Raw genomic sequence first — 26,774 nt, 5'->3', positions numbered from 1 at the left:
ATCTGAATGTACACATAGTTTTTATTCTACTGAAAATGTTATATAAATACCAGAATTCCTTTAAACTTCTTAGGGATTTTTACATTTTCACCTAAATGACATACCCAAATCTAACTGCTTGTAGCTCAGGCCCTGAAGCAAGGATATGCATATTCCTGGTACCATTTGAAAGGAAACACTTTGAAGTTTGTGGAAATGTGAATTGAATGTTGGAGAATATAACACAATAGATCAGGTAGAAGAAAATACAAAGAAAAAAACAACCGTTTCTTTTCTCCCACCATCTTTGAAATGCAACAGAAAGGTCCTCCTTCCAGCCATCACTCTGGTAGTGTCCACAAGATGGCAGCAGTGTATGTGCAAAGTTTCAGATGGATAACTTGAAGAATGAGCGAACTACAAGACTTTAGTGTGAAGTCTTCAGGTACATTTGGGCAAATCGTGAAGGAGACATTCGCATTCATATTACATTTTTCTGCAAGAATATCGACTTTGATTTAGCTTTCCAAGTATTAGTAACCATATTATAAGTTCAACCTTTGCAAAACAACCCGTTTTCATAACTTCATAACTCTGAATATTCTTATAATTTTTGTCCAAAATGAAAAGGCATGCTGTCATACAAGGTTAGTAGCTCATTGGCCATCTAGCTAGCTTTGTTTGACCCTGATTGGTGCTTATTTGACAAAGTTAGAGTCTTTCAAGTGAAGACCACCCGCGTCATCGGCGTGCCATGAAGGCGTCGCTCTCTGACCAAATATGGTGTCCTATAGAATATACTACATCCCTAATGATATAGTGAAGTATTGTTACATTCTAGGATCTCTGGGGAACACATATGTGATTTGGCTGGTTGAAACAACGTTTAGGGTGAGATTTTCACCGATTACTTTCTTTGAAAATTAAATGAGTGAAAATACAAAATCGATCATGCATGCTATATGGACCTTTTTAGGATCTGAAAAATGATTTTATCTAACAAAATGACATGTTATCTCTGGGACCCGTTGGATGATAAATCAGAGCAAGATTTCAGAATGTAAGTACATTTAGATTTTTAGTCATTTAGCAGACGCTCTTAGTACACATTTCACCTTCAGAGGTGAATTTATCAAACATATCACGATGAAAAAAAGTGTTTTGTTGTTAGGAGCTCTCTTCAAACAATAGCATGGCATTTTTTCGCAGTAATAGCTACTGTAAATTGGACAGTGCTGTTATATTAACAAGAATTTAAGCTTTCAGCCCATATAAGACACTTATATGTACCGACATTTGTTGTTTCTCTAAAATCTGCGATGGTGACACAAGACGCTGCATGATTTACAACTGTCCCATTAACGGGACGCCGATCCCAAATAATACACTCCAATATTCTGTATGTACAACTTGTTATGGTATTTTGGATGATATAACATTTGGTTTGAAGTGACTTTGAGGATATGGGCATTGTGTCACTAGCAGCGATGCTAATGCTGGCTGTGGGGAAAGTAAAAACAGAAAACTAAGCCATAATTTTGGTCGTTGTCTTTTATTTAGGCAAGTCAGTTAAGAACAATGACGGTATTTTACATTGACGGCCTACCCCGGCCAAACCCTCCCCTAACCCAGACAATTGTGCGCCGCCCTATGGCACCCCCGTTCACGGCCAGTTGTGATACAGCTCAGGATTGAACCAGGGTCTGTAGTGATGCCTCTAGCACTGAGATGCAGTGCTAGGGGCGTCTGTCAAGATTGATGGATGAATCAGTTTTTATCATTAAAATTACATATATTTTTCATTTTGGTGTACTGCCCCTTTACATGGCAGTCATTTTTATCACATACATATCACAATATTTATATTTTCTTAAAAATTCTATATTTTCTTCACAATTCTATATTTTCTTCAAAATTCTAAAAACAAAATGATACTACAAGAAAATGGCGATAAATTAACTTTTTATTACTAATGTGGATTGTACTTTGGAAAAAAGCTGCACATTATTTAAGGAAACAATTTATATATTTGTTTTACAGAATATGTACATTACCTGTCATTTTCCTACAATAACGGTCTGTTTTGGTTATATTTTATTTCAGACAACATTATTTGCATGTCTAACAATGTTTTGATAATAATTAAGTTTATATCTTGGTATGATTGTTGCTTTCTCCAATTGTTATTTTTAAATATAAATTAGGTTCAGCAGCTGTGAAATACAGATTTATTTCTGGGATGTGTAGCTATATTACATTTCCTGTTTCATTTTCCACTTTATTGGGATTAATAATGCGGTGTGCTTCAAATACAGAGACCACCAAACAATACTCATCAGAACAAACATTTAAGTCTGTTTAGGGTGCTTAGAAATAATGGGGATTTAATCGCTCGTTATCCACTTGGCTAATGTTTCGGAATGAGCACAAGGACATTGTTTTGTCTCGCCCACATACTTAATGAGAAATGATCCGTGTTAAACGAGTGACAACAGAGATCATGAGGCTCATAATGTCAATTTTGGCTCAGCGATACTTACTGACAAGACAGGAATTTAGACATCACCCATGACACCACTCTCAAATTCTGAAGACAATTAATAACGTTATTCTGAAAAGTTAAGATGCGTGATATGTTTTATAGTTTTATATCAATCAATACCGTTTCATGAGTTGATTTACCGTGCAATTTAATGTTAATATTACTGTAATATTGCCTTCTAATGTACAGTTACGTTTTATCACTTGATCAGCAAAGTATGAGATCTAAATCCAGGATCACGAAATATTGGGGAGAACGGGGTTGGTTGTCACACTTTATATCTTACAATGCTCTTTTCAATATTAGGAGAAGGCCCAAGGTCTTGGGTTGAAATTGGAACCCTATTTATCGTCATATCTTATTCCAATATGGAGTTATTAGACATCAAACACACTTTGTCCAAGTGTGACAACCAGCCCGTGGGGTTGGATATCACACAGTATGGGTGTGACATCCCCAATGCTAATTAAGATGGTAGTTACCACATGGCTTGACCGAGGAACTCAGAAATTGGTTAGAAATATAGCTTTCCCTTTCCTTTTTTTCAATAAACATAATTGTTCATCGATACATAATTAAAACATTTACAAAGGAAATACAAATATATACACTCAATGGCCAGTTTATTAGGTTCACCCATCTAGTAGTGGGTTGGACCCCCCTTTGCCTCCAGAACAGCCTGAATTATTCGAGACATGGAAACTTTACTCAAGTATCAAGGGACCTAATGTGTGCCAGAAAAACATTCCCCACACCATTACACCATCAACCACCATCCTCTACCATTAACACCAGGCAGGATGGGGCCGTGGACTCATGCTGCTTACACCAAATCCTGACTCTGCCATCAGCATGACCCAATACGAACCGGGATTCGTTGGACCAGGCAATGTTTTTCCACTCCTCAATTGTCCAGTGTTGGTGATCATGTGCCCACTGGAGCCGCTTCTTCTTGTTTTTAGCTGACAAGAATGGAACCCAGTGTGTTCGTCTGCTGCAATAGCCCATCCGTGACAAGGACCAATGAGTTGTGCGTTCTGAGATGCCGTTCTGCACCCAACTGTTGTACTGTGCTATTACTTGCCTGTTTGTGGCCCACCTTTTAGCTTGCACGATTCTTGCCCATTTTCCTTCAACCTCTCATCAACGAGCTGTTTTCGCCCACAGGACTGCCGCTGACTGGATGTTCGTTGTTTTTCACACCATTCTCGGTAAACCCTAGACACACTGTATGGCAACTGCTCGGCATTTGACCGTAAGGCTCTACAGAGGGTAGTGCTTACGGCCGAGTATATCACTGGAGCCAAACTTCCTGCCATCCAGGACCTATATAATAGGCGGTGTCAGAGGAAAGCCATTAAAATTGTCAGACTCCAGTCACCCAAGTTATAGACTGTTTTCTCTGCTACCGCATGGCAAGCGGTACCAGAGCACCAAGTCTAGGACCAAAAGGCTCCTCAACAGCTTCTACCCCCAAGCCATAAGACTGCTGAACAATTAATAAAATCGCCACCGGACTACTTACATTTGCCCCCCCCCCCCTCCCTTTTGTACACTGCTGCTACTCGTTGTTTATTATCAATGCATAGTCACTTCACCCCTACCTACCTGCCCTGTATCACACACTCCTATCATCCATCACGCACACCTGCCTTCCCTCGTCATGCGCATCAGCGATATTGGACTCACTTATCATCTGTTTATTACCTCCCCTATATTTGTCAGTTTCCCTGCTCGGTTCCCTGCTGATGCATTGATTGTCTTTTGTTTGTGTTATCTGTTTGCTGTTGCTGTTCCTGTCTCGTTCCATGTCCATTCTTTATTAAATATTTGACTCCCCGTACCTGCTTCGTCATTCCAGCATCATCCCATGTGACACTTGTTGTATTCGGCGCATGTGACAAATAAAGATTGATTTGATTTGTTGTGCGTGAAAAGCCCAGGAAGCCGGCCGTTTCTGAGATACTGGAACCGACACGCCTGGCACCGACGATTATACCACGCTCAGCCGGTATAAAGTTACATACATGGGATACTTTGGAGAATTTCAGAATATCTGGAATAGGAAAGGCAGAAATAAAACAATTGAATAAACATTCGCAGCCAGTCATCCAAAACATGGCCACTGTGACCCAACGACTGCATAGGGCTATGTGACTCACTGTCTGTAGGAGTGAACCATTTTCGTGAACGTGGTGGTGTATCTACTAAGTTGGCCACTGATTGTATCTTTTTTTTTGCGGGTCGTATAAAGGGGACCAAGGCGCAGCGTGTAGAGTGCTCATTTCTTGACTTTAATGAAGACACTTAAACAAAACGACAGCCAACAGTTCCGTCAGGTACACTTGACAAAACGGAAAACAACTACCCACTAAAACACAGGAAGAAAAACCCCTACTTAAATATGATCTCCAATCAGAGGTAACGACGACCAGCTGCCTCCAATTGGAGATCAACCCAAAAAACAACATAGAAATAGAAAACCTCCGGGCCATGGATCATCACAAGAGGCTTAGTGCCATGGATCATCTCTACAGGCGTCAGACCATCGATTATCACTGGAGGCTTTGTACGTGGAGCTGGAACCGGTCTCACTGGACTGGGGAGACGCACTGAGGACCAAGTGCTCAAAGCAGGCACCGGCCGTACTGGGCTATGGATGCGAACTGGAGGGAGAGTGCGAAGAACAGGCACAGGACGTACTGGATTATGGAGGCGCACTGGCGGGAAAGCGCGAGGAGCAGACACAGGACGTACTGGGCTATGGAGGCGCACTGGACAGAGAGTGCGAGAAGCAGGCTCATGCTCACCACAATAAGCACGGGGAGTTGACTCAGGCCTCACCCCTGGCCCAGCCAAACTACCCGTGCACCCCCCCCAAAAAGATGTGGGTGTCTGCCTCTCGTTCTTCCCAGGTAGGCTCCGATATCGCTTGATTACCTGGCTCCAAGTCCAGTTTCTTCTCTCTGTCCACTCCTTATGAGACCAGGTGTCCATTTCTGCCTGGGCACGCCGCTTGATCCAATCATGTTGGGTGTTCTGTAACGCGGGTCGTATAAAGGGGACCAAGGCGCAGCGTGTAGAGTGCTCATTTCTTGACTTTAATGAAGACACTTAAACAAAACGACAGCCAACAGTTCCGTCAGGTACACTTGACAAAATGGAAAACAACTACCCACAAAAACCCAGGAAGAAAAACTCCTACTTAAATATGATCTCCAATCAGAGGCAACGAGGACCAGCTGCCTCCAATTGGAGATCAACCCAAAAAACAACAACATAGAAATAGAAAACCTAGAACAAACATAGAAATAGAAAACATAGAAAAACACAAAACACCCCCTGTCACGCCCTGACCTACTCTACTATAGAAAATAACATCTTACTAGGGTCAGGACATGACAACCAATGAAAAACACAAATACCCTCCCCTCAATGTTTTATCATGCTGACATGAAGTAAGGTGGCCAGCTGGAAGAGTTCTTTCAAAGAAATCACACATTTAAACCTTAAAACTATCACACAGCGCCATTTAGATTGGGAGTAAGTAGCACTGTGAAAGCCAACCCGTGAGCCAACCCGTGAGACCCCAACCCCGGTCTCCCCTACTAGATATACAGTATCTAGAGATGTGTTCACTGCTATGAAATAATGTTGGCTTGTTCTTCTCAGGGACATCATTCAAATGTTACGTTCCTAATGGCACTCTATTCACTTTGTAAGGAAATGGGTGCCATTTGGGATGCACATCAAGTGTCAGTGTCCCTTGGCATCCATAACAACAGCATCGCTTTCAGTCTAAATATGTTTGTGTTTCATATACCATCTTCCTTACCCTTACCATTCAAAATGTTGAAATGTTGACTCTGAACAATATTTTTTTATAATGCACATTGTAACAAACACGTTACCAGTTAACACCCCCCAAAAAGTGAATTTTTTACGTGTGAAACATTAAATTTAAACATGTTATTCTCCTCACATATTAAAAGGTTGTGTTTAACATCTGAACTCTAAATGTAATACATGTGAAAATATAGTTTCACGTGAAATTTAAGATCAACATGTGAAAACAGCTATTTTATATGTGATTTCACATGTTTTTTTTTTAAGGGCATACAGACAATTCTTGCTCGGGGACTTACAATAACAGCACATACCAACTCAACTCAACACACACACACACACACACACACACACACACACACACACACACACACACACACACACACACACACACACACACACACACACACACACACACACACACACACACACACACACACACACACACACACAGAGAGAGAGAGCTCAGGGACAATGACATCTTACAGAGTTCATTTCCTGCAATCTGCAGAGGTAACATTATATTAGTGTCTGTCTGAACAGCTCAGAGCTGGTGACGTATCGAGTGTGGTCTCTAACGTTCACAGAACTACCTCCTGGGGGGAGAAAAGGGGGATTCCTGGGATGTTTGAATGAATAATTCTCACACTCGAGCAGAACATACAGAGAATCTCTTCTCTTTGAATGCTTCTTCATTGATATACATGTATAATTTATGTGATACTGTAACTGATGTTCTCACACATACCACAAGCCAGACACATTCCTGAGGTGTATTAGAAAAGTGACAGAGTGATATTTGTTGTATTGCATTACCTGCAAAGATGATATAATCAAAGGTATGACCTGTTCTTTAAATGGCATGTGACACTACAACCTCCCTGAATGTCTAGGGGCCCTGCAGACATCTCCCCCAAAAGATATTGCACAGATTGGACATTGTGGTGTAGTCGACAGGATTGAAAACTGTGACATGTATTCCAGTTCTTTACTGTAAGGTGTTTATGACTGGTTGGTTAACTGGCTTTGGAGTTTTGTTGATTCCACATCAATAATGACAAATTTGTTGACATTGCATTCTGTTCATTTTAGTCCCCGTCCGAGATACATACTACTTACAATATTTTGAAAAAAAATGTAAGTTCCTTCTGGGTGACAACAAAAAGCATAAAGATAGAGAACTGAGATATAAATCTATAGGAGTTAAAACTCCCTAATGATTTTAAATGAGAGGACCAGAAAATACTGGTGGGAGGAGCTATAGGAGGACAGACTCTCATTGTAATGGCTGGAATGGAATTAATGGACAATGTCAAACTTGTGCTTTCCATATGTTTGATGTGTTTGATAAGGTTCCATTTATTCCATTCCAACCATAACAATGACCCTGTCCTCCTATAGCTCCCCCACCAGCCTCCTCTGGAGAAGACACATAGGCACCCTATGTAGTGCACTACTTTTGACCAGAGCCCTATGGGTCAATAGTAGTGCACTATATAGAAAATCGGGTTCAATTTGAGACAGCCATTGACCAGTGGGAGCCTGTGCTAGCTAGACCTTGTCAAAGCACTTTCTCTCACCCAGATAAATAATAAATATGGGCTAATACCTAATCTGTGGATCACGGCTCCATTATTCACATGCACAAACACAGAGAGAAGTTTCTAGGCATACTGCCGTCCAGTCCTGTTGATTTGAATTACAGTATCCCTGTTGACAAGAGATTGAAGAAAACACGTTTTCTTTGTCCCACAACTACTAACAAGTCAGTAGTGAGTTTTATATATGTTCTGACTGCGTCCCAAATGGCACCCTATTCCCTATTATGCACTGGTTTTAGTCAAAAGTATTGCACTCTACATGGAATGGGGTGTTCTTCAATGGGGTGTTCTCCAATGAACTACTAAACGGTTCCGTTACCGTCAATACTAGGAGGGGTTATGACATGATGTCATTACCTTTAATGATGCAATGCACATGTGTTCTGCAACATTCAGATGATACACATCACGTAAAAATAGGTCATAGGTAAGTCATCTGAGATGACGTAAAAGCACATCACACTGTAATGAACCCATAGAAATCCCAGAGCTAACTAAACTAGCTAGCTACATAGACTGTTCACGTTGACCTCATAAAAGCGACCGCTTAGCTTGAAAAGTTTCTGTACCTCTTTTTTTGGGGAACCCCTCATTGTTCACAAGAGTACCGTTTCCCCTACCTTAAGCTTCGTTGAAGTTGCGATTCTGTTCTAAAGCAAGGTGAGATATAGAGACTCCCAGCCAGCCTGGCCTATCTTACTTTTTCCTTCTCCCCTGTGTTCTCTGGTCTTCCCCAGGTTCTCCTTCCTTCACGAGGCCTGGAAACCCGACCCTACTGCACCTGTGAGCTCATCGCTAGCTGGGCTTAGGGGTTAAATAAAAAGGAGAGGAAGTCAAAATCCCAACTGGAGGTGTGATGCCTGCCTGTGGAGGGCTGGTCCAGGGCTGAGGGGGAGTTGAGGAAGAGGGACAGAGGGAGTGAGAGGGTTAAGTTACACAGGATGAAGAGAAGGAAATGCTGAGGTGTTGATCTCACTGAAAAGTTGCTTGAGCTGCTGAGCAGTGGCCCCGGTCTCCTGCTCTCTCTCTGAAAGTTTACAAGTCGACTGTGCAGAACAAGGAAGGGGGAGCGCCACGGAGGACTGCGAGACTGCATGAATTTAGAGTCCCTGACAGCAGCCCTAGAGAAGGTAAAGAGCCAGTCTACCTAATTACCTGATGTAATGAGTATCTGTATGGGGAACCGTTAAATTGTTGCTGCATGCGCTTACGGGTGGACAATTAATTCAAATCTTTATGATCATTATTTCAATGTTTGCTAAGACATGTTTGGTAGAGGTTCGATAAACCTTATAAAAGTATGAATGGTGAAAACATAATGAACGACAAAACTATCCTCAGAGTTATAATCAATGATACAGTACATTGTGATCAAATGTGAAACAAGAAACCATATTCAAAGTTATATTCAAAGTTATATGAAGATCACATGTAACACAGCATGTATTACGAGGAGTAACTCAAGCTGAAAGTGTTCATTTATAATGCAATACACATGCAAGGGTAGTTTCATAGATAGTTTGAATTCTTGCTGGCCTTTCAAGTATTATGTCCAAAGACATAGCGTGAAACACGTACTGTAGTTTTTCAAATATGTCTTAATATATCGTAAGGCTCACAGATTTGCCCTGTAGATGGAAATACGGAATTATCCTATTACTTAATTTATTTTGTTGAGTGAATTTCCTCCTCAATTCCGTGCTAGTGTTTGGAGAATAAGACCACAGAATATATTTAAATATATATTTTTAATGACTTGTCTTAATTTGTAAAGCCTATATGGTGGTATTTTATTTTGTATTTTACTTTATTTTACAGTACAGTATTTTCTAGGTATTTACAAATAAAATACTTGTTACAATTGTAACTACACAATAACAACATTAATTACTAGTTTATTTAATCAAGCACTGCCGTACCATTTGAAACCAGCTTAACATGTAGTTACAAATTCAAGTTTTTTTGACGTAAGTACCGTTACTATCATACAATCTCCTATTGGAAACAGTACTGTAAAATACAGCGATACCACAAAATGCAATTCATTGAAAATACACAGATGTCATCTAGTCTGATGTAATGTATTGATGTAAGTTCTTTAAATCTGAACATGAATTCAGAATAACTACAGACGGGCCACAGTCCATGAAATCCGTATAACTGTTCACCGTTTCTCCACTTCTGGGAATTTTGTTCACTGGAAAGGGATTACCTTGATTTTGACAGTAGCTTACAGGCTCAGTGGCAAGTAAAATTCTGTATTTCATATTACAGTACATCTACAGTAATATAAATAAATACAGTATCAAAGCAAGTACTGTGTAATGACACACAATACAATACCATATAATTGACTGTATTGTACTGTAAAAAAGTAAATGTTACTGTAATCGGAATGAAGGAATGAATGAATGAATGAAATTCATTGAGGACAGGAGTTTGTATTTCACAGTATTTTACTGTAATTGTAAGGGATTGGTGCGAGCAGGTTGGTTGCTAGGTAAAGTGTTTATAAACATTACAGCATACTGAAGGTCTAAGCCTTTGGGAGGGTGTTTTACCAAGCCAACATATGGAATTATTTTAAGATGGTCATACCATGGATCATTTAGCTATTTGATTTAGAATTTTATGACCCCTGTAGGTATCAACATTTTTTATAATTATTTGGCCTTTATAACTATAGCCCATAGAAACGCATTGAACAACATATTAATAAATGGCAAAACAGACGGTCCAAAAATAAATCATAAGGAATAGCTTTTAGTTTTTTGGACACATATTTAAGCACTTTTTTTGTTGGCTCAAAACTACCTCCATACTTCAATTTTTTTAATCAGGATCAGCTTACGTTCTGACGAGTCCCATGGTACTTGTGGGGGTCGGAGAGCAAAACGGAGAAAACAATCATGTTTGTGAGAATCTCATCTTTCCATATTAGTTTGAAGCCCAAATGTTCCGGACGCTACATATTAGTTTGTAGCCCAAACGTTTCCATGAGAAGACCAATTTTTGGGATATCTCATGGTCTGACAAACACCGCTGTAGCTCAGCCACCTTCCACCGCCAGATGTGAAAGGCAGACATAGGCGGATGTGGTGGATTGAGACGCAGCCCATGCGTCAATAGACACTTAAGGATTTTAATGATTATTTGGTGTTTTACAGTATATTACTTGCACATCTAGCAGCCTAAACAAAGGCTTCTAAACTGACAGCAACTACAGGGCAAAACAGACTAAAAGGACATGGCAAAATCCTCAACCATTTAAAGATGCACTATGCAGAAATCGCTCCGCCATTTCCTGCTTGCAAAATGTCTAATAGTTTGCCTAGTTTTAGGTTATGTGACAAAACAAGCAAGTATAGTGTAGAGAATCATTGTACCATCTAAACCATTAAAAAAAATTATAACCAAAAATAATGAATTGTCAGAGGTTTGAAGCTGGTGTACAAAACAGAAAGTAAAAGACACAAAAACTAAACCTGAATAACGAAATGGGGGTTAAAAAAAGATACAAAATTAAGAAAAAAATAAACTTGACAACAGGAAGCATAGAAAAAGATCACATAAAACATATCTACTGCTTCTTAATTGCTTTCAATGAGAATGACAGATCTATAACACACATTTCTATGTAAATTTGGTCATGTCGCCCAAAAAGTTACACATTGCAGCTTTAAGATTTAAGACTTGCTGCCACTCCAATCTGTCCCCTATACATTTTAAAATGCTGGGGCACTATAACCACATAGGAGTTAAATTCACTGTTGCAACAAAGATAGCTTCTTATAAGGCATGTCTCAAAATATGTTAATTATCCGAAAACAACAATAACATGCACTCACTAGTGGTCAAAAGGTTTTTGTTGTTCCAAAAATACGGTAATGTACTTTATTCTGTGGGGTGGAATTACAGTACCATTTGAAACGCAGCATTTCTTTCCCTGCCCACAACAATTCCCCACAATGCATCCTAATGTTAAGTATGCTGCATTAAAACATTTCAGAGTATTTTACTGTTGATAATATACAAAATTACCGTATAATTTACAGTTTTCCATTACAGTGTGTAACGTGTATGCTAGGAATCGGGAAGCAAGTACAGAGAGTGAACAAAACAAGAAACTCAAGTAGCGTGCGTACATACATACATGAAACACAGAGTCAATAACGCCTGGGTAAAGAACCAAAGGGAGTGACAGATATAGGGGAGGTAATCAGGGAGGTGATGGAGTCCAGGTGAGTGTCGTGAGGCGCAGGTGCGCGTAACGATGGTGGCAGGTGTGCGTAATAATGAATAAACTGGCGACGTTGAGCGACGGGGAGCGGGAGTAGATGTGACATGACATAGTGTAGCTTGGAATAGTAGATTTAAAACAACAGACAGAACCAGATCAAAATCTTACATGAGTTGTTTCCTTTGTCAAAAGGGGAATAAAATGAAAGTCTCAATGGGGGTCTTCACTACTAGGCCTCTTGAGCATTGTACGGATAGGCTCTTAGAAGAGTTCGGTGTGTATATCTACTGTATGTGTTTGCAAGGGCATATGTGTGGGGGTTGTGTTTGTGTGTGTGCATATTGCATGTCTCTGCTTTCCTAGTGTGTTTGCAGTCCATCCGCTTGTCTTTTACAGTGTTTTGATCAAAGGTGAAACCACAGTTATGGTTGCTATCCCATCAGAGCCTCTTTTTAGCTGTTTGCCCTGCAGTTCTATTTACTGACATTAATTCATTCAAATACTACCTCAATCATTAAATCCTGGACAGAGCTGTTCAGAGAAATAGTACAATTCCGACAGACCAGAATTTGAATACATCTCACAACTGTATTGTGATTCAATAGGATGATTGTTGTATTTCTCTGAAGCCGATTGACCAGTGGAAGAGCTTTGAAAACATCTCAAGATCAAAAAGAGCTTTTGTACTGTTCTACAAAAATATGACATGGAGTAGAATACAAACTTTTACCAGCAGTTTTTGTTTTGTAGTTTTAGGTTTGTTATATCTAGTGCCTGAAGAAGTTTTGGAAAATGTATTTACTAGAAAAAGCAACAGTTTAAATGAATCCTATGGCTCCCAGCCACTTATATTGTGATGAAAATGAATTTATGTTGGCTACTACTCTGTATGTTGACAAAAGCAACAACCCATTCTGGGGCTTTCACTTTGCTTATGCCACAGAAGTCACAGTGGATTTACGTGTTGTGAGACATGTGACAGTGACAAAGTGCGGCATAACAGTTTCATTGCTGGTCGGGTTGCTGTGGACAGGTCACCTACTGTACGCCACTGTAGTTGTAGAAAGATAAAACACAAACATTCACATACAGAAACACAATACACATGCATGCGCACGTGCACACACACAAACAGTGAATACTTGCTGAAATGGCCCATTGACAGTACAGTCATTGGGTACCTAATGACTACAAGACTTAATGACTATAGTACAGTATATCTTTAGATCTCCTCTCCCCGGGCAGGGCTGGTTTGAAGCTGGTTCCCCTGGCTTTGGAGACAGGTTAAAGGGGCTTCCAGAACAAGGACAGAGCTGAAATATGTAGTAGCAATACTTTGTAGTAAATGGATGGTTCCAGGGGTATTCTCTTTCACAAATGAGGGGAGACGTATTGAGGCTAAGCAAGGACTTGGGCTCTTAACTCCAAACTGTGAACAATGACAGGGCATACATTTTTTGGGGTCTCTTGTTAGCTGGTCACAAAGTGCCTTGTCCTCATGTCATGCTTCTGGTTTTTAGTTTGTTAAATTTTACTTCCACTCAGGGCAGATTCTACAGTATACTATGGTATAAATACTATAGTATAAATACTATAGTATTCCCTGTAGTATTTTTGCAGACTTTACTGTAGCATTCACTGTAGTGTTTTTGTAGATTTTACTGTAGTGTTTACTGTTGTATTTCCAGTTACCTATAGTATAAATACTATGGTAATTAATGTATTGTTCTTGAGGATCGTACTATACTGTAGTATTTACTATAGTGTTTTGTTTTATTATCTTTGACATAGAAGTGGAGAGTGTGTTTGTGTGTGTGTGAATATGTGATCTTTCTATAACCTGGAAGGATTTTTTAAACATTTTTTGTTTCTATATATGTTTTTGAAACAAAGTAGCGTAATTAATCTAATGTTAATCAAGTATAATTAACATATATTTTTCTAAACTCCAGTTTAGATGCTTTAGGTAGTTTCACATCTTATACTTCCCAACCCGGCAGTCAATCTGAAATCAGGTTGTGGTTGAATAAAAATTCCAAATGCTAGATATCCCCACTCTGCCTTGATTGCAATATGAATTACACATCACTGTCACGGTTGTCGTAGGAAGGAACGGACCAAAGTGCAGCATGTGGGTTGTTCCACATTTTATTTTCACTGTGAAACTATGAAACTAACATCATACACATAAACTAAAGAACAAAAAACAAAAAACAACAAACCGTGACGCAGAGGTGAAACATACACTACTCAAAATCAATCTCCCACAAACCCAAGTGGGAAAAACACCTACTTAAGTATGAGCTCCAATTAGAGACAACGATGACCAGCTGCCTCTAATTGGAGATCATCCCAAACAAAAAACCAACATAGAAATACAAAACTAGAACATAACAACATAGAAAAACTAAACTAGAAAAAAAAAACTGTCACGCCCTGACCTACTCTACCATAGAAAATAACAGCTTTCTATGGTCAGGACGTGACAATCACTTTGCAATCCATCATAATGTGACTTTCTGAAATACTTGTTGTATTGTGTTAAGTAATTGTATTTTAATTCTAACATATCAGATTATAAGCATGCTTAGTGAATTCAACAGCCATGTCTGTCATTAACAAATACAGTCATTGGTGGCAACTATACAATTTACTTGAAAGGCAAGGCACTCTGGAAAATATGCAAATAAGCCTTTACACTAAGCAGTCTGTTAATTTAATTCAGAAAAGTGTGGACCCATATAGACACTGGACCAGTGTTAAATGTAACACTGTCCATGTTGATTTAACACTGGAGAATTTGCTGTGTACACATTATTGAGGGATACTACAGTATGTAGTAAAGTATTCTACAGTATACTACAGTTTACTATAGACTTTTATAGTAAGTACTGTAGTATTCTATAGCAAACTGTAGAAGTTTCTCAGTACGAGACTGAATAATTTCACACCTAACTTTAGAGAGTTGTCTGGGTTTTTCTATGAAGCATATAGTGAGTAGATATCATCAAATGAAGCAAAAAAAACGGTCTCATATTTAGGTCTTTACATTTTATGATCAGGCTAGATAGAGCATATCAACTGTAATATACAAGATTACTGTTGAATTGAATTGAATCGGCTGAACTGTATTCCATTGAGGAGATATCTAGCTCAATGGACCAGACAATATATTTCTTAGCAGGGGGCTCCAGCTTCTTTCTTCGGTTATTCAAATTACCAAATTATTTATTTATGCATTTATACTGTTAGCACCTCCCACTGAGACCAAGCCAGTGGTTCTGAACAACCATTAGCCTTGAATCCTCTACTCTCCTCAAGGGTTGAAAAAATACTAACTTTCCCCAAATTACCAGGTTTTCCAGAAATACTGGTTGGATGATTCTGGATTTCCTGCTTTTTCCACCCTGATTCTGGGAATCTTCTAAATGGGATTTCTGGAAAACCTGTGAATTTGAGGAACGTTACAGAAATTTTGCAAACTTAGCCGAAACTGAAGATCAACCCATCCAATGCAGCATTAGCTCTGTAATAACTGGGCTATGTTAAAAAAGGTTGTTAACGATCCGCTGGTGTATTTCAGATTTTCCAAAAGCATGAACTCCAAACGAGTTCCAAGATGGTAAACATTAGACTCTTGCTTCGCTCCTAAAGAATTTGTTGTGGTGTCGGGGCACTTGGCTAGAAAAACATATTAGCATCATTCCAGAGGCAGAGGAGGAGGGAAATGAAAACAGGAGAAAATGACTAAATTCACTTTAATGGGCATTTCAAAGAGGTTTGGGAGAGTAGGGGTTGGCAACCGGTGGGTTGGATTCTACTTTTGTTTTACATGATGCTGCCAAGAAACAAAGAGAAGTGGAAAAGTTTACGTCTGCCAAGTGGGTGTGATGCTCTGCATCTTTATTAAAAGCTTAAATCCAAATCAGCTCTATTTGGATTAGACCTCATTCCTGCAGGCCACATTTTTTAACCCCCATTAGTGGTTAAGCCTAACTCCTACATACGTTCAGCCTGTTGGCATCCTTGGAAACAGATTATAAACCATACATTTAAAGAATGTTATGGAACAAACAAAATGATGCAATGGTCTATAAACAACATTTCCATTTTTACTTCCAGGCAAGAAAAAAAAACAAAAAAAAAACACTAAGAGACAAAGGGATATAGAGATAACCAAGATTAGAACAGTAGAGGCCACACTAAATAGAAAGCATTTCATGCAAATTCCCATTGACTGAGTGTCTGAGGATCTAGGGATCTGGTCAAAAGTAATGCACTAAATAGGGTATAGGGTACCATTTGGGACATTCACAGGGCTTTCTCCTCCTGTCTTAAAGTGGAGGTATGAGCCTGGTTGACCCAGGTCAAATTGCAATGCCATGCTTAGTTGATTACCTGGCGGAGGCTGCTGCTGTTTAGTAAGTGGATCCCCTAACCTTGTGTCTTTCACATTAAAGGGGCCTAGCGCTGGTGGCAGACCAGACGGAAGACAAAGCATCGACCTCAGCTGAGCTGGGAGGGGAAAATAGAGAAAAAAAAATAATTGCTAAAGCTCTCTCGCAAGCACACATAGAAACAGACAGTGGTGCAGTGGTCTAAGGCACTGCACCGCAGTGCTAGCTGTGCCACTAGAGATCCTGGTTTGAGTCCAGGCATTGGTCCAGCGTCGTCTGGTTAGAGGGAGGGTTTGGCCAGCAGGGATGTTCTTGTCCCATCGCGCTCTAGCGACTCCTGCGGTGAGCCGGGTGCAATGCATGCTGACACAATTGCCAGGTGTTTCCTCCGACACATTGGTGCGGCTGGCTTCCGGGTTCAGCGGGCATTCTGTCAAGAAGCAGTGCGGCTTGGCTGGGTTGTGTTTCGGAGGACGAACGGCTCTCGACATTTGCCTCTCCCGAGTCCGGGAGCTGCAGCAATGGGACAAGACTGTAACTACCAATTGGTTACCATGAAAATTGGGGAGAAAAGGGAACAAAATAAATAGAAAAATCTAAAATTATACAATTAAATCAAAAATATAAATTAAGAAACGAACACACACAATCTCTGAAGGGATGTCTCGCTCCGCTCTCCTTTTCTTCTGTAATCAGAATTTTCATATTTTTTTCAGAATAGCCAATGAGAGCTAACTGTCAGTTGTGAGAAGGGCACACAAATGGTTTAGCCCTAGGCATGATGCAATGGTGTAGACAGAGCCAGTGGGTGACAATCAGTGGTTTAAGAGAGTTACAGTGCAGCTAAGAGTATAAATGCTTATTTTAGGTAGCTCTCTTAAACCACTGATTGTCACCCACTGGCTCTGTCTACACCATTACCAAAACTTACCTCAAATAAGCATTATTATACTCTTAGCTGCACTGTAAGTTTTGGTACATTTTCAATCCCAGTTTGAACAAAATAACCTGTGTAGCCTATTATTTGTTGTCTTCAAAATTACTACAACCATTCAATCATGCAACCCAAAAGCATTATTGTAACAGGTCATGTAGTAGGCTACATTAATCTCTGAGAGGTAATCATTTTGATTGTGATTTGTAGCTGAAGGCGGTGGTTAGGGAGCAAACGTGTACATAACATTGCACACTCCACAGGGCATGTGGAGATGATTATGTTGATAGAGAACATCTATAGCCCTCATCTGAGAAACCAGATGTAATATATGTGTGTGGATGTTGGCTCAATGGACTTGTTTGGTCGTTTTATTTATTTATACTGTACACACAAGAAAGCAAGCAAGAATGCATACATGAACACATGCACACACGCACGCACACAAATACAGTACACACACACAACTGTATGTACCATAAAATGACATACCACAGAGAATGTTTTGGGGAAAAGCGTTGTTTGTTTATGCTTGTAAATACTGTTGTCTGGACAGAAATTAGAAGTTTGAAATAGTTAGACAAATTGAACTGTGACACAAATTGAGAACTGTGAGAACCTTTTTAAAAAATATCGCTGTTATTGCGGCACAGTTAAATCTTATCCACACCCACTCTTCGACGCTTATGAATACAGGGAGGAAATGATGGAATAGTAAGAAAATAAAGAATAAAAGCCACAACACATGTAAAGCACATTTTCAAACTTTGTGTTGTTTTGATTATATGCACATTGGTGCCAAAACCCGAATTTGATATTTGGAAGCATAACTCAAGACTCTGATTTCTCCAATTGACATCAAAGATTTAAGCAAAGGTCTAAGTTACACGTGAATATCTCAAGATACCATTTGGCCCATTAGAAAAGTTCACTTTTTAAAAGCTTTTTGAAAGTCTGTTTTACCTCATAAGACCAGGATGAGATAAGTGTTCCCAAATTGACTTGCCAAAGTCTATGGAGAGATCACACACTTGGCTTACATCTCTTTTTTTGGTTGTTCTCATGACTATTCAGTCATGTTAAGTATCAAATCATTAAAAGTCCATATCCCAGTGTCAATATCAAGTCAAACTGTATTATAATGTAATGATTTCAATATGGTATAATACAAGCCAGACTATAGCCTATGGCAAGTTTAAAACTACCTGGACCAGTGAAATTGTGAAAGTCTGCTCTGAGTTAGTTTGTACTCCCTTTTGCACTGCATTGCTTGTTAGCCAAGTAGTTTGTGCTAGCCGGGGAGGGCTTGTCAGAACATAAGTCACAAAAGCCTCACGTACGTGGAGACCCAAACTGTCCTATTCCTAGCTCATCCTCTGTTCGATGTAGTGCACACTTCCACTCTATTCTTCAACACATTTTGTGAAGTAGTTCATATGTGCAGCCGCTCGTATATCTTGTGACACGCATGTGCTGGGATCGGTCATGCCCGTGTGTAAGCCACTCACAGGGATGAGAGCAGAAGTGGGAACAACGTCAATCTCCATTTGTTCAGCTGCTGAGAGACATGATTAAGTGGCACAGATATGATCCAGAGAGACGCCTCACTCTGAGCCCCTAGACCCAACACACATGTACACACACACATGCAGACACACACACACACACACACACACACACACACACACACACACACACACACACACACACACACACACACACACACACACACACACACACACACACACACACACACACACACCTGTACCCACACATGTACATGCAGCACACACACATACCAGCCACACACACAATGTGACGGCTTGAGTTTCAGACCCTGGGTAGATTGACTGGCCGCTACTCCCTGTCCTGATTTATTGTTGCAAATTCAAAGATTCCAAGAAGTGAGTCAGTTTTTGTTGGCAAGGCAACCGCCCAGATCGGTTACAGGCTGCACCACGAGCCCCCGCTGCTCGCTATTTTCATGGTACACACTGTATCAGCCATGAAATGATACCACCACTAAAACAATATTCATTAATTGAGATTGCTGCAATACTTCAGGGTTTTGGCTCTGGGCCCTGGAACCTGGGGCTGTCCGGTCAGACCTCCAGTGAATTCTCCCAGGCCCTAGCCTGAGTGATGGCTGGGCTGGCAGGGATCAAAGCAGAGGATTGTAGCTCTTGTTGGTGAGATGTAGGCTACGGTACAGTAATTTAACCTCACTGAAAACACAGGTTATCACAGAAATGTTCCTAGCATTGGCTGGGGTTTTCTGATTACATTGAGTACATCTCGGCACAGCCTCCCTCCATGGCAAGGACCCTGCCCTGCCCTGGCATAGGGCTTATGATGATGAAAAACAAAATAAATACAAATGAACCTACCTGAAAACAAATGTGCTGCCAGGAGTGGTCATACTGTATGTGGGTCAAGTTTTTCCATGACCATGCAACATCAGCCCAAAAAAAAAAGAAGGTCATAGGCACATCTCCTGGACCTATTTAGGACCCCTCTCTAGTAAAACGTTTGTTTTCAGCTTTGTTAATCCAGATTTGATTCATTTTTTTTCTTCTGACTAGACACGTTTTTGATCTTGAACAGCCGTAGTACACTAGCCCCGTCCCTGGGTGTATCTGCTCTCATCAAGAAAAACTCTGGAACTTAGGGAACTATAAGAGTTTTACCCCATACGGTTACATTCTCAGGGATAACTCATGGAACTACTAATGGCCACTCCTGAAAAACACATTTGTCTTCAGCTTTATTTGTTTGTATTTGTTTTATTTATCTCCTATGTATAAATACAGTTATGCTCTACAAGTCAAGTCCCTGGGCTTTCCGCTGCGCTGAGGCGAGGTGAGGCGAGGAGGACACTCCCCACTAAGCATTTGACTTCAGGCGACGTCTTTTGCACTTCTTTTTTTGGTCCTTCCTCTTTTTTGGGGTCTTTTTTTGGTGCGGTCCCGACCGGCCTTGAATTCAACGTCCACGGACGTCTAGTTTTGGTCCAGACCGGACCAAATCTGAATCAATCATAAACATCTATGTTTCACGAATTTGGACAGCACAATACAGTAAAGCACATCAGAGTACAGTACATTGCAGTACACAGTACAGTAAAACAAGTAAAGGACAGTAGAGTACAATACAGTACAATACAGTAGAGCATACTACAGTACAGTAAAGTAAAGAAAAGTAAAGTATGCTGTACTATTTTGTGACCTACTTTACTCTAATATGCTGTACTCTGCTGAACTAAACTGTACTGTATTGTACTGTACGCTACTGAATTCAACTATGCTGTATTGTGCGGTACTCTACTATAGTTTACTGTAGTATTCTCTACTGTACTCTACTGTACTCTAGTCTAATGCAATTAAACTATATTGTACTGTAACGTACTGTACTGTACTCTACTGAATAAAACTCTACTGTCCTGTACCGTACCATATTGTACTGTACTCTTCAATGTTCTACTATGCTCCACTGTACTAAACTGTGCTCTACTGTACTGTGATGTTCATACTTGTGAAACATAACCTAGGCGTCTATGATTTGTTCAGGTTTGGATCTGGTCCTCACCGACCAAATGTGTACTTGGTTGGGGTCTAATTAGAATAATGCCCAGCATGCTTTGCAAGTGTTTGTTTTTGCATTTATATTTTGGTCATTCAAGTAGACGTTCTTATCCAGAGTAACTAAGGTAGAAAAACAACATATTACAGTCATTGCAAGAAAACAAAATCTGTTATTGTAGTTGAAGTGGTCTGTTGGTTTATTCTGTATGTTGGACTACTTCGAACATCCTCACTTCCAGTTTTAAAGCTTTTGAAAAAGATGACATACATTAAAGGCATGTCATAGATGGGAGCAATAATTCATGTTTTGTTGCAATCTCCAGTTGGCTCCTCTTTCCTATTAATTGGTTTGGAAAAATATTATTGATATAATGTTTACTGAATTGAGAACGTATGTCAGTTGAAATTTGGCCATAGAATCAATGACCGTAAAAAAAACGTATTTTCAATGTCTGTAAATGACATTGTTTCAACGTCAGGAAAATACATCTTTTTACATTTCATTCAGTACGTAAAATACACCTGATTTCAACATCCAGAAAAGATGTACAGTATGTTCACCATTCGGAAAATAAATGTTTTTGACTTCCGTATAAGACATAATTTCAACGTCCGGAAAGACGTCTTCTTACCTTTCATTCAGCACCTGTGATGTCGACATCTGAAAAGACATCTAAAATATATTTTCAACGTAATTTTGCTTATTGAGTCTTGGCTGCAGGTATAAAGACGTGGCCCAGGAAGGTACAAATCTCCAGTTACAAACACAGTTGTCCATCACAACTTGGTCTATTAAATACCCCTGGAATGACATGGTGGAGTACAGCTAGCAGAGACCGAGAGGGAGGAACGTGTCCTCCCTCTTTATCGCCCGGGGGAAAGTGCTCCTGTTAACGCCATTTCTTTTTTCCGCCGGGGGTCTTCCCTTTCCTTTCCGCCTGATGGAATGAAATGAGTGCACACCAGGGTCCTATCAAAAGTAGTGTGCTCTATAGTAAATAGGGTACCATTTAGGATGCAACCGCAGGCACAGTTACATGATGTATGGTGGCCTCTGTGAGGCAGGCTATTTTAGGGGGAGTGTGCCCATTAGCAAGGCTTTTCTGACTGTGTCGTAAATTAGGACACAGGGTCAATGCAAGGCATTTTATGTATAGGTAATGTACACTCACACAAATGAGCTAGCTAACTAAACACAGGCCAGCTCTCTGTGTTTGCTGTCTACGCATTCCCATTGTCCCATAGAGGGCTATAAAAATATAACCATAAAAACGTGGGAAGAGAAGTCCACATTTTGAAGGGTAAAGGGATTTTAGTTAGAAAAATCGTGATTTGGGAAGCAAAGAAATGCATATCAAAGTAACTGTCCAAAGTACAAGTTTTCAGTAGACACAGATTGAGAAGAGGAGAGCTGTTGCCTGTGTTCTCAAGCCAATTCATATGTGTTACAGGACATGGAAACAAACTATGGTAAGCCACTATTTAAATAAGTAAACCGTTTCACATGTAGAACACATTGTAGAATATTTTACTTAAAGCTAACCCAACAGAACTTAGTCCATGTCCTGGAAATAGCTTTACTGTGACATATTGTAGATAAGACACATGAATATGCATCTTGGCAGACTCAACTCAGTGCAATTAAGTTATCTGCAGTGGCAGGATATTATCCATGTTCTTGGACCAGAAGTCCCCACAAAATAGTAAACAAACAAAAAACAGACCAACAAGGGACATTTTGTTAGTCTCCACAAGGTCAAACGCTATTTCTAATGGGTTTAGGTTTAATGTTAGAATTTGTTAGGCTTAGAATTAGATTTAGCATTAAAGTTAGGAGCTAGGGTTAGTTAAGGTTAGGTTTTGTGGTTTATGCTGGTATCAAACCATGGGTTGCAACTTTCTGCCCTGTTTCTATATTGTACATCATACCGGTCTGGAGAGGGTAAGTTTAGGGTACGGGGTTAGGGAAAATAGGATTTTGAATGGCACTGAATTGTGTGTCCCAACCAGGTTAGTTAAACAAGACTGAGAGAGACAGAGAGAGACAGAGAGAGAGAGACAAAGAGAGAGAAAGACAGAGAGAGACAAAGAGAGAGAGACAAACAGAGAGAGAGACAGAGAGAGAGAGAGAGACGGAGAGAAAGAGACAGAGAGAGACAGAGACAGTAGTAGAGAGAGAGACAGAGAGAGAGAGAGAGAGAGAGAGAGAGAGATGGAGAGAAAGAGACAGAGAGAGACAGAGACAGTAGTAGAGAGAGAAGGAGAGAGCCATTCGCTCTCCATCAGGGGGAGATCCCAATCTCACCCTCGTTCTGGAAAACAGATGATTTGTCTGTTTTCATCTCAAAGTATCATCTCCTAGCTCGCCCTCTGCATTGTGATGAAAGCATTTTGTCTGCTCTGCTGTGCAGCATACTGATGAGAGAGACTGAGGCCTTGGCCGTGGGCCTTGAACTGCATGGAAGTCCCTCAGAGTGGAGAGTGAAAATCGTTAGGAATCTACCTGTTCGCCTGCATGACTGTAAGCAGCATGATAACCTATCCTCAACCAAAACTGTGGTGGGGAGGAGGGGGCTACCCAAAAAGCGTTAGGTGGGTGTGTGTGTGTGTGTGTGTGTGTGTGTGTGTGTGTGTGTGTGTGTGTGTGTGTGTGTGTGTGTGTGTGTGTGTGTGTGTGTTTGCTGCGCATATTGATTGGTTTGGTAGGGTAGGGTGGTCTAAGGTCAGAAGTGGTAGAAATCCAAGCTAAAAGCTGACAAATTAGTTTGCCATTTTGAGAATTTCAAGGGCAGCAGGGACAGTACTGAGACTAGAAAATAAGATCTCTGGCATGTGGATATTTTTCTCCAACTTTCTCCGCTTAGGGAAACTTTCTTGGCATGAAATTATTTCACAATAAGTTACAATATCTGATGCTGGAATGCTCTTTCCACCTTTAATTTATATCAATTCAATTCTCTAATGTTTTATGTAGAGAAATACACTTGATAAACTACACACTGGCTTTCATGCATATGAAGTAACCAATTTTAACAATTTCAACCACAGTTTTAAGAACTGTGTAACAATTTACAGATAATCATGATACAAATTACACTGTTTCCACCCACTGACAGGTGCTTGGTATGCGAGTCTGTATCTGAATACTTCCATAAGGTAGGAGGAAGGTAGTGCCATGCACAGACTGCTCTGTACAGTTATGTCAAAATATTAGTATGGGGAGTCTGACAACATCCACACTGTCAGGGGTGTGAATTGGATTCCAAATGTAGATGTACAAACTGGCACAGAGAATGATTTCAACATCAGATGTTGAGAGAGAGAGAGAGATCGAGAGGGAGGGAGGGAGGGAGGGAGGGAGGGAGGGAGGGAGGGAGGGAGGGAGGGAGAGAAGGGGGGGTAGAAAAAAAGGTTTCATGACATGGCTGGCCGTGTTTGTAATTACATGCTGTCATATAAAAACAGTTCATTAGTGGATACTGTTGAAAGATGACTGGGGTATTACTTCCCTCCGCTGCCAAGACGGACCCTGATGGGAAATGTGACTGGTACCCCCCTTCCCTCCCACCCTCCCTCTTTCTTTCCCTCCGTTGGAACACAAAACACAATACCTGCGCTTGTTTGAGGCACTCAGACTCCAGCCAAAGTGTGGAATAATAATAACAATACAGCTAAGCCTAGAGCCCAGTGGTGATGTGGAGAGAGACGACAGAAGACAGGAGGGCTAGGGCTCCAGGTCTGAGCCTGCCTGCGAGGCCTACTGTCAGAAAGCCCAAACTTCATGTTCCCACTATGCATGCAAAGAGGCCATTCATTAAAAACAAGTCCTTCTTGTTATGAGGTCTAGCTATCAGTTGGACTGGACACAAGCCAATCCCTGTCCCCCAGGGGAATTTATGCCTGTCCCAGGAATGTGCCATGACTGGGAATGTGGAGTTCTAGCATAATCTAGGTATTCCTTCCTGAACATGGCTAATGCATGTCTGAAACTCCCTGCCCTCCCTACTACTTTGAAATACAGTATGCCACACGCAGTGTTATACTGTACGTCTAGATGTATGAATCAATTTCTCTGTTGGCTGGACTTTAATATGAAAAGCCTGGATTGTGATGATGTATGGCACTCTGTCTGTTGGTCTTGGACTGTCCATGTTTCAAATATCAACTTCGTATTAACACATACAGCAGCTTATGCTGTTCTGACAACACTATTGCAGTGTCAATCTTCACCACCAAATTTACCACCATGAATATCATTATAGTTACAAAGAAGCCATTTTGTATTTTAGTTGATACCATTTTAAATAGCATTTTGCAGTCATTGCAATATTGCTCTATAGCTAATCGACCGTATCTGTAAATAATTAAAGAAACATAACAGAAGCCCTTTTTCCTCTTGCGATTCAGGTGGGCTTGGGGCCAGGCCTTTAAACACACATTCAAATGGTATTCTCTCTCCACAGCTCCTGCAGCACTTTGGGGGCCTTACGGGCATTTAATGGGTCTGATAAATAGGGTTCGCAGAGGGCTGATTTCTTAATGCTGATGTATGGTTGTGACGGGACAGGTGCTGGCTCCTCAGCTTCCTAACACCACTGTAATTAATCTCATGTGTCATGTGATGAACCTAAAGCCCAGGTGGAGCCCAGAACAGACCAGAACACATGAATTATACAATGGAAAATCTCAATGGTAATGATTTCCCACCCTGGATGCGCATGAAGGCACGTGGATGCACACACACGTGGACACGTGTGCAAGCACACACACATACACACACTCACAGGTAGGTGACTTTGGGCTCCTTGATTTACATTTCTCTTTTATCTCCCTTTTCTTAGAAGAACCAAGTACTAGGCTCCACTTTGAATCACACTTTAGAATTGAAAAAGAAAAACATCCTTGATACTTATGCATTTTCATGGATAACAAGGATATGAGCCATATGTGATTCATTTGCAGCGGTATCCTTCCATTAATCTGCTGTGTGGGGCGGCAGCGTGACAGCCGCTGGTGCTCGGCCCTGTGCCACCTGAAGAAGAGTTATCTCCTCAGGTCCCACCCTCTGGTTAATAATTGGAGAAGAAAGCTGTCCTGTTCATTAATATGCCTCACATTACCATCACTCACTGGCCTAGTTAATGTTTACTGTGCTGTACAGCAGGCCGAATCATAGCAGAGAATGTCCGGATTGATCCTGGATTGTCATTAAGCTGTGTTAACACTTGATATTGGATCGTCATTTAGCTAGTGACTTGTGTGAGGATTGAGGGAAAGCAGCTCAATTTGTTTCCGATTTTGTTCTTCTATTTAGCTGTGCTGATCCTGCACTGTCATAGTTGTGTTCATTCTGGATCGTCATTATGTTGTGTTGATCCTGGATGGTCTTGCGATATCCAACATTTTCAAGAAGTAAAAAATACAAAATGTTCACGTAGAACTGTGAGAAATGGATCTACTGTGCTACACCGACAGGTGTGTCGTTGATTTAATTAATCGTGAGTTGGCCTCAGAAGAGAGCAACATGTTTGTTAATTTACATTTTCTCTCTCTCATGCTGGTGGTGGTAACATGTGGGAAGGTGTAAGGTCAGAACACAAACCGTCCTTCCAACTGCCCAGATGGGGCCCACAAACTGAGCAGGCTTTTACTGC

At 40.5% G+C, this 26,774-nt stretch overlaps 1 protein-coding gene across 1 annotated transcript in view; it reads left to right on the top strand.

The window, feature by feature from the left end:
- Positions 1 to 8,890: 8,890 nt before the first annotated feature.
- Positions 8,891 to 26,774, top strand: part of si:dkey-87k14.1 (leucine-rich repeat transmembrane protein FLRT2) — a 57,819-nt gene continuing 39,935 nt past the window's right edge. Inside the window, exon 1 of the mRNA XM_014195022.3 lies at positions 8,891 to 9,098. The gene's annotated coding sequence lies outside the window, so the exon portion shown is untranslated. The remainder of the gene's footprint in view (positions 9,099 to 26,774) is intronic.

The sequence above is a fragment of the Salmo salar genome, chromosome 01 (assembly GCF_965601325.2).
Source record: "Salmo salar chromosome 01, fSalSal1, whole genome shotgun sequence".
Classification (NCBI taxonomy): Eukaryota; Metazoa; Chordata; class Actinopteri; order Salmoniformes; family Salmonidae; genus Salmo; species Salmo salar.
This window is presented reverse-complemented; position numbering and strand designations above follow the sequence as displayed.